The sequence below is a fragment of the Gopherus evgoodei genome, chromosome 2 (assembly GCF_007399415.2).
Source record: "Gopherus evgoodei ecotype Sinaloan lineage chromosome 2, rGopEvg1_v1.p, whole genome shotgun sequence".
Taxonomy (NCBI): domain Eukaryota; kingdom Metazoa; phylum Chordata; order Testudines; family Testudinidae; genus Gopherus; species Gopherus evgoodei.
Window position 1 is genome coordinate 146,897,986 of NC_044323.1, and position 9,175 is coordinate 146,907,160.

The window sequence follows — 9,175 nt, forward strand, 5'->3', positions numbered from 1 at the left end:
CAGCTTTCCAATGATACCTTACATGAGCCATCTTGAATAAAGTACATCTCAGTTCTGTCATATCCATCTTATAAGCATATTTCCATAAAGAATATGGAGTGTAACGTCACAATGTTCTCAGACCTGACCTTTTCCCGTCTAGAAGCAGAACTGAGTCCATTCATTTCCCCTCCATCTCACACCTTCTCCCCTGCCTGGCTTCGCTTCTAGCATTATGTTCCTGTTCCTGGCAGTTAGATGGGGCACTCCCCCACCCTCACATCACTCGAATTCAAGGGCAGCCATCTAAAAGATTACACCTCCCCTGCTACGTCAACTCCAGCACCATCCCTCTGACAATCAGGGGAACGAGGGTTCTATGCTGGGTGCATCATATGCTGGGGAGGAACCCGTACTGCAGCTCTTGGGCAGCCACCTGGAACACGGCACGAGAGATCCCCAAAGGGGGAGCTTCCTCTAGACACCTGGCTATGCTCCCAGACCTGCCCCCTACCTGAACCACACACACAAGAAGTGTGCAGAGAGGCCAGCTCAGGGGGCTTCCCTCCCACCCCCAACAGTGAGAGGCTCTGCACCCAGGCCTGTCACAGGGTGACTGGCCCTTTAAGGGCAGGTGGGTCCTGGCAGGTCCTGTGGTTAAAATCAGGCTGGGGGTGGACTGGTGAAGCCTGCGGAGAGTGGGGAGACTCCAGGCAGGAAGCCCTGGGAGTTGCTGCTCGACAAAGAGCAGGCAGGGACACATAGAAGCAGGAGGGCTCCATAAGCTGTGCTACGCTACAGAGACTGTCTGGAGCTTCCTGGCTGAGGACCTAGGGGTGCAGGAGCCAGCTAGGAAGCTGGAGCGTGGAGAACGTCGAGCCTCAGCAGGGACAGGGTAGGCATCACACACCAAGGGGTGGGAGCCCATTAGGAAGGCTGGGGGAGAGGGACGGGACATGCTTGTGTTTCCTGGTGAACTTGGTTAATCAACCCAGTGCCCTGCCCTGCCCCCAAGCAGGGGCGTGGCTCAACACAGGCTGAAGTTATTGGGGTGCCTAAGAAGGGGAAACGGAGGTAGCAGCAAGTCCGAATTTGCGTGTCATCCTTGCGCAGGGGCCATGCTAATCTTCTCTGTATCGTTCCAATTTTAGTATATGTGCTGCCGAACTGGGTACATGGTGCTGCTATGGGGACCTTCAGTAATAAAAATACGAGCCCGTGCTGTGTTTAAACTATATATTTAAGGTCGTCTATGCACCTTAGCTGAGAGCAATAGCAGAATCATAACCCTTTTCTACACTAGACGGAGCTAGAAACCCATCCTCTCAGTGTGGTCATACATGATAATACTTAGTCCTGCCTTGAGTGCAGGCACTGGACTAGACGACCTCTGGGGTCTGAGAAGCTAATGACTCCTGTGGATTCCCTGACACGTGGAAGCTTATTGCTTTTTAACTCTGTTGGGCCTGGACCTGCTGTCGCTTACACCAGTGTAAACCAGGTGCGTGGCGTGCAGCTGTTATATGAGAGAGGAGAGGCCGGCTGGGGTGTGTTATTTTGGCCAAGAGCCCAAATACGATGCTGCTGAAGATTGCCATCCCATTGTGCTAGGTACTGTACAGACAAATAGCAAGGGATAGTTGGGAGAACCTAGAGTCTAAAGAGACAACAGGGGGCGTGGGGAGGAGTGACTTGCCCATACAGAGCTGAGTGGTCACACTGGGAGGTGAGCCCACTTCTGCTGCTGCCTGTTATATGCCCCAACTACTGAGCTGCGGAGCTGGTTGTGCCCCGCGGATTTTGCTTAGATTGCTTAGCCGGGAAAGGCCCTTGGTGTCCTTTTGTGTCGCTCAGCACCTGACCAGATGCATCCACCTGAGAATTTCCCGAGGCGGAGAGCTCCATGGGTACTGGCACGCTGGCTTTTCAGGGAACGGAATTGCCCAACAGCACAGGGAATATCATTCTGAATAGATCGTTCCGTCCCTGTTCCTGAAGAATAGCTAGAAACTCATTCTGCTCCTTTGCACTCAGGCCTTTTTAAGCAGCCCTAATGTAAACGGGAATATGGCCCGTGCCAGAAGGGGCCATTGTGGGCTGACCCTCTGAGTGACCCAGGCCCAGGAACCTCGCCCAGTGATTCCTGCAGCCAGACAAATGAGCTGTAGTTAGAGCCTGGCTTCCAGTCTTTGAAGACCTCACAGGACAGTGAATTCACCACATCCAGGTCAGTGGTTAATTACAAATCTGTGCCTTGTTTCTAGTCTGAATTTCTCTAGCTTCAACTTCGAGCCCTGAGATCTCGTTATGCCTTTTTCTGCTAGATTAGAAAGCCATCCACTATCTGAACTCTCTTCCCTTGGTAGTTTGTTCCCAGGGCCAGTCACTCTCATTCTTAAAAAAAAAAAAAAAAATTGCACCTTAGTTCCAATTCGAATTTTTCTACCTTCATGTCCCAGCCATGGGATGTTCTGCCTTTATCTGTGAGGTGAAACTTACCAGGGATCTCTCCCTAGGTAAGTTTATACAGTTTGAAACACTGATGTTCTTGGAAGCCCCCAATTCCGACAGAAAGAAGAGTTTGCCTGTTACAATACACTGTTGTGTCTATGCAAACATAGGCAGCAGGTTATATACATTTGCGGTGCTTGGGCACCAGGAATATTCAGGGCCGGGTGCCCTGCTCCAGCAATATTTGGAGCTGGGTCTCTCCCCCAGCCCTGCCTGGATCGGGCCCCGCCCCCGCGGGCCTCCCTCGCGCCGCGTCCCTGCCTGGAGCAGGTCCCAGCCCCCGCCTGCCACCTCTCCCCCTGCATTTCCCCCCCCTCCAGCACCGCGTCCCTGCCTGACAGAAGCAGAGTAGAACGGCTCCTGGCAGAACTGCTGTCTGCTGTCCCACGGTCCTAGCGCCCGCCATTCACTAATAGCAAGGCAGGCTGCCCTTACCCTGCTCTTCCACCCTAGCCCTGAGCCTCTCCAATGCCCCAAAAGCCTCACCCCAGCCAGAGACCTCATCCCCCTGCACCCTAATCCTCTGCCCCAGCCCTGAACCCCCTCCTGCATCATGAACCCCTCATCCTCAGACCCAACCCTCATTTCTCCGCACCCTAATCCTCTGCCCCAGCCCTGGGCCCCCTTTTGCATCATGAACCCCTCATCCTCAGCCCCGCAGCCCTCACCCCACACCCCAGCCCTCTGCCCTGAGTTCCCTCCTGTATGAAGAACCCCTCTGCACCAGCCAGCACCCTCATCCCCCGCCAGGGCCATAGCAACAAAGAACGTGGCCCCCTCCGAACATATGTCCGGGGCCCCTTACAATGCAGAAACGATAAAAAACTAAACAACTAAATTAATAACATTTATCCGCTGACCGCCACTATAAACGCAAATACACATTCTTTGAATGGGTCCAGCTAAAATTCGAAACTGACCGACAGACAACTGATGTAGCCAATAGCATTATGATATATCATAATGACTTCATGGTTTTGTCAGTAAAACCGACATGGATTGTGCAATAGCATCAATAAATGTCACTTACCTAGTTATACCTTACTATTTTTTTTGCCACTTTTAGGGGCCCCCTTCCTTGCGGGGCCCCCTCTGGTCGGAGGGTATGGAGGGCGCTCGCTATGCCTCTGCTGACATGTCTGGGAAAATACAGATTTATGTTAACCCTACCTAAAGTTCTTTTCTAAACAGACGGGTCTGAACTAGAAATGAGCTCTGTTTCACATGTGTGGGTCCCCGCCACTTCCTGGGGGTGTGCTAGGGTGACCAGATGTCCAGATTTTATAGGGACAGTCCCAATTTTTGGATCTTATTCTTATATAGGATCCTATTACCCTCCACCCCATCCCGATTTCTCACACTTGCTGTCTGGTTACCCTAGGGTGTGCACAGGTGTGGGTCCCAGCTGCTCCCTGCCCCCCTCATTGAAGCAGGTGTGCAGGGCTACTGCCCTGGGAACTGCAGGGCAGCAGTGGACATGGGGCTGGCTGGAGGCAGGGCAAGGGGTGCGGGGATGGCTGGAGACAGGGGTGTGTGGGGTGGGGTGGGCTGGCTGGCTTCAGGCAGGGCACAGGGGGCTGCGGCATGGGTTGGCAGGGCTGGAGACAGAGGAGTGCAGGACTGGCTGGCTTCAGGCAGGGATGTGTGGCAGGGGTTGGCTGGAGACAGAGCAGGCGTGGTTGGCTGGAGATAAGGCAGGGTGTGCAGGCCTGGCTCCAGCCCCTGCTGGGAGCCCCAAGCCCTTTAAATTGCCCCCTGGGGAAGCCGGGCCACCCCAGTACAGCGCACTTGCTCTTGCTGGTATGCCGAACCGGGGCAGGGCCTGATTCAGGGGAATTGGTTGAATTGGCCTAAAGCCAGCCATGCCAGTATATCCAGGACATTACTAGCACACTTTTCCCCCATTGATACCTAGTAGTTGCATTGTCATCTCCCATAGCTACTTAAGTTGCAGCATTGTTGTTAAAACTAAATTGGGAAGAAAGACGACTGATTCAGAACCTGTTTAATGGTTACTTTATTGCTAAAGGGTGTAGTGGGGTGTAAACTTGGAGAGAGGAAGGTTTCTGTGATGTAGCAAACTGTACTACAGTCATACAGTATCTCAAATGCCAAGCTGCATTTCAGTGATCTGAGGTCTGAAGAACAATGTGGAACTAGCTATTTTATGGGATGTCTACATTTCATCCTGTAGTAACATAACTGGTGATAGGAAAGCAGGGAGGGAGGGGTGTGTGTGTGTGTGTGCTCGGCAAGGCTGGTGGCCATGGGGCCAACGGGTGTGGGTGGGCTGGGTGGGATCTCGGGAGTCATGTCTCAGGGATCTGCCCTGCTCCCCAGCAATGCTTCTGCTCTGAGCTGTCTCCACTGCCTGGGACCTGTGGGGCCCCACCTGCCTCCCTGGGGGAAGAGCCACCTGGGACTGGTGCAGAGGCTGGGCCAGTCTCGGCCAGTCACAGGGCACAGTAGGGGGTGGGGAGAGGCTCAACTGGGTCCTGAGGGAGCTTGGCCTGGGTAGGCTGTGTTCCAGCCTGGCTGATTGCAGCACTCCCCAGGGGCCAGAGTTTTCCTGCCCCAGGACCAGCTCTGGCTGCGCTGCCAGCTCTGCCTGGCAGACACAGTCACCTCCTATCAGGGCTGGCTATTGTGGCTGGGGGTTAGGGTGTGGGCAGTGATGAGCTGCCAAAATCTTAACAACCGGTTCCCTATAAAAAGTTCTGATTTAAGGGTGGGGAGCCGGGGCGGGGGGAGACATACCCGTGGGGCCGGGGGCCCCTCCAGGGCCCAGGCCAGTTGCCCCACTTGCCCCCTCCCCTCCCCTCTGGCCAGCCCTGGAGCTTGCAGCAGGACACACACATCCCCGCCACCTTGCCAGGCCTCTCAAAAAGCAGCAGCAGGACGACATTCTCAAGCTCAGCTGAGCTGCCTAGCTGATGCCGGTGGCTGAACACGCTGCAGCGGGGGGGAGGGGAAGCGGGGGAAGGGCTGGGGAGCCTCAGCCTCCGCCTCCCTAGCTGGGAATCCTGGGAGCAACAGGATGGTCCAGCCAGGGCCGGCGCTTCCATTTAGGCGGCCTAGGCAATCGCCTAGGGCGCCAGGATTATTGGGGGGCGGCATTTTGCCTGGGGGGGGTGGAAGGCGGTTACAGTGGACCTGCCGCAGGCACCACTGCGGCAGCTCCAGCAGAGCTGTGGACCAGCGCGTGGGGCGGCGAAATGGCTGTGCGCCTAGAGCACTAAAAACACTAGCACCGGTCCTGGGTCCAGCCTGTGGACTGGAGTTCTTTGCCCACCTCCTGGCCCTTTAACAACCGGTTCTCCACGGAGGTCTAATTTTAGCAACCGGTTCTTGGAGCTGTGGGAACCGGCTTCAGCTCACCACTGGGTGTGGGACAGTAGGTCTCTAGTGGGTCTGGGGGGATGCTGGGCAGTGGGGGCGTGGGGAGATCTATGTGTGTTGGGGCACTGGGAAGTGTGGGGTGTCTGTGCGGGGCACTGTGCAGTTGTGGTGGTGGGGCAGTGAGGGGATCTGTGGGGGGGCTCTGGGTGGGGAAGTTCAGGGCACTGTGCAGTTGTGGAAGGGCTGTGGGGGGTCTTCAGCTAGGGGGTGACTAGGCAGTGAGAGGATCTGTGGGGGGTTTCTGAGTGGGTGGGGAAGTGGTCTGGGAGGGCACTGGGCATGGGGTTTGTGTGAGTCTCTGGGTGGTGTGGCATTGGGTGTAGGGAGTCAGAAGGGTGCTGGGCAGGGGTGTGGGGGGGTCTATGGGTGGTGTGGCACTGGGCGTGGGGAGTCAGAGGGGTGCTGGGCAGGGGTGTGTGTGGACGGGTCTCTGGGTGGTGTGGCACTGGGCGTAGGGAGTCAGAGGGGTGCTGGGCAGGGATGTGTGTGTGTGAGGTCTCTGGATGGTGTGGCACTGGGTGTAGGGAGTCAGAGGGGTGCTGGGCAGGGGTGTGGGGGGGGTGTCTCTGGGTGGTGTGGCACTGGGCGTAGGGAGTCAGAGGGGTGCTGGGCAGGGATGTGTGTGTGTGAGGTCTCTGGATGGTGTGGCACTGGGCGTAGGGAGTCAGAGGGGTGCTGGGCAGGGGTGTGGGGGGAGTCTCTGGGTGGTGTGGCACTGGGCGTAGGGAGCCAGAGGGGTGCTGGGCTGGGGTGTGTGTGGGGTCTCTGGGTGGTGTGGCACTTGGCGTAGGGAGTCAGAGGGGTGCTGGGCAGGGGTGTGGGGGGGTCTCTGGGTGGTGTGGCACTGGGCGTAGGGAGTCAGAGGGGTGCTGGGAGGGTGTGTGTGTGGGGGGTCTCTGAGTGGTGTGGCACTGGGCGTAGGGAGCCAGAGGGGTGCTGGGCTGGGGTGTCTGTGTGGGGGGTCTCTGGGTGGTGTGGCACTGGGTGTAGGTAGTCAGAGGGGTGCTGGGCGGGGGTGTGTGGACGGGTCTCTGGGTGGTGTGGCACTAGGCGTAAGGAGTCAGAGGGGTGCTGGGCAGGAGTGTGTGGAGGGGTCTCTGGGTGGTGTGGCACTGGGCATAGGCAGTCAGAGGGGTGCTGGGCAGGGGGGTGTGGGGAGGGTCTCTGGATGGTGTGGCACTGGGCGTAGCGAGTCAGAGGGGTGCTGGGCAGGGGCGTAGCATGGGGCAGTATGGGCCCACACCGAAGGGGAAGAAGCATGATGGCAGCACAGGGCCGGGCTGGACAGTGCCGGTCTGGCAGCTCTCGGTTTGTAAACAGTGCCCTTGTACTGGGCAGGGTGTTTGAGTGAGAGGTGCAGGCTCTGACCTGGGGCAGGATATTGGGGTTCCAGAGGGGGTGCAGACATGTGGGCTCTGGGAGGGAGTTAGCAACTCAGCACATTGTATAAAAGAAAGGAGCTGCAGTGATTTCATATAGACACAGAAACTGACAGAAGACACTTTTACAAAGTCAAAATGTGAGAGGCAGAGTTTGAGGGAGGGAGGGGGCATCTGTACAATATTTCACCGACCCCCGCACCCTAATCCTCTGCCCCAGGCCTGAGCCCCCTCCTGCATCATGAACCCCTCATCTTCCGCCCCACAGCCCTCACCCCTGCACTCCCTCCCAGAGCGTGCACCCCCTCCCCCTTCCCACACACCCCTTCCCACCCCCAAACTCCCTCCCAGAACCTGCACCCCTCACCCCTTCCTACGCCCCCACCCCCAGCCCAGAGCCTACACCCAAACTCCGTCCCAAAGCCTGCACCCCTCACCCCCGCCTGCACACTCACCCCCTGCCCCAGCCCAGAGCCTGTACTCAGCACTCAAACTCCATCCCAAAGCCTGCACCCCTCCTGCACCCTAATCCCCATCCCAGGACCTGCACCCCAGGCCTCCCCCCACAAGCCCCCTCCCAGAGCCTTAGGCAGGTGGGGATGTAGTTTTGGGGGCGGAGTTGGGGGGCGGGTTCTGGGCACCACCAAAATTTCTACAAACTTGCCACCGATGTATGCAACAGTTTTTCTCTGAACACAGCCCAGTGTCACTGAGTTTGTGCATACACACTGACCTCGCTCAGAGTCAGAGAGGTTAAGCCCAGAAGAGTGATCTCGTCTGACTTCCACTGCAGCACAGGTCACCAGTACCACCCAGCACCTGCATGCTGAACTCACGCTGCCTGACTTTGTTGTGTGTAAGTATCAGTGCATTCTGGGAAAATCCAGGCGGGTCTCCCATTGTGCCTCAGCAGAAGACGTCACAGAGCAACCCAGCAATGCAATATGGAATGTCCAACTAGGCAGAGAATGAAGGAAACTGATTTCCAGAGCTGTTGGAAAACCTATAGTTGTTTTCATCCCTAATCAAGGTGAAAAGTTGAAATATCAAAATTTTGCACCCAGCAGAAAGTCCAAAAAATGTCAGTTCACAAACGTTGAAACATTTTGTTTCAGTCTAGTTTGCCACTAATCCGTGTTCCTCTGAGCTGCCGCAGTGCCTCATGGGATTTGGCATTGGAGTGCCTCATGCCTCCTTTTTTTCCTATGGGCTGGGCTCTCCAGCTAACTATATCTCCCATGAGGCACCATGAGGACATGACTCCCATGATGCACCACATTAATTCAACCGGAGATCACAGTGCATCATGGGAGCTGTAGTCCAGTCAAGGAGCCTGGTGCATAGAGCAGAATAGGGGTATGCGATAAGACAACTTACCATAGGCCCGACTACATGGGTGCTCCACAGTTGGAGCACCCACTCCCTCTCTTCCCCGCAAGCACCTCCCACCCACCAGTGGCCCCACTGATCTATTCCTCCCCCTCCCCACCCAGTGCTTCCCACGCGCCACAATCAGCTGTTCCGTGGCATGCAAGAGGCACTGGAAGGGAGGACGAGGAGCGGGGATGGGGTGCGCTCCAGGAAGGGGGTGGAACTAGGTGAGAAGAGGTGGGGTGGGGGTGCAGCAGGGCAGGGTGGGGGCTTGGGAGAAGTGGTGGAGTGGGGGCAGGGCCTGGGGCAGACTGGGGGCAGGAAGAGGGGGGGCAGGGGTGGGGGCTTAGGGGAAGGGGTGGGGTGGTGCATAGCGTGGGTTGAGCACCCCTGGGGCAAGGAAGAAGCCGGCACCTGTGCAACCTACAACTCCCATGAGTCACTGTAGCAGCTCTGGCGCATGTATATATGACAATCAGGGTTCAGACACCCTAAGGGGAGAACAGTGGGTCTGAACGGCGAAGAATAACCAGTTG

At 56.8% G+C, this 9,175-nt stretch overlaps 1 non-coding gene across 1 annotated transcript; it reads right to left on the reverse strand.

Moving 5' to 3' along the window:
- Window positions 1-1,045: 1,045 nt before the first annotated feature.
- Window positions 1,046-1,154, reverse strand: LOC115647295. Its single transcript, XR_003999256.1, has one exon. It is a non-coding gene; the product is annotated as a U6 spliceosomal RNA (small nuclear RNA).
- Between the last annotated feature and the right edge of the window lie 8,021 nt (window positions 1,155-9,175).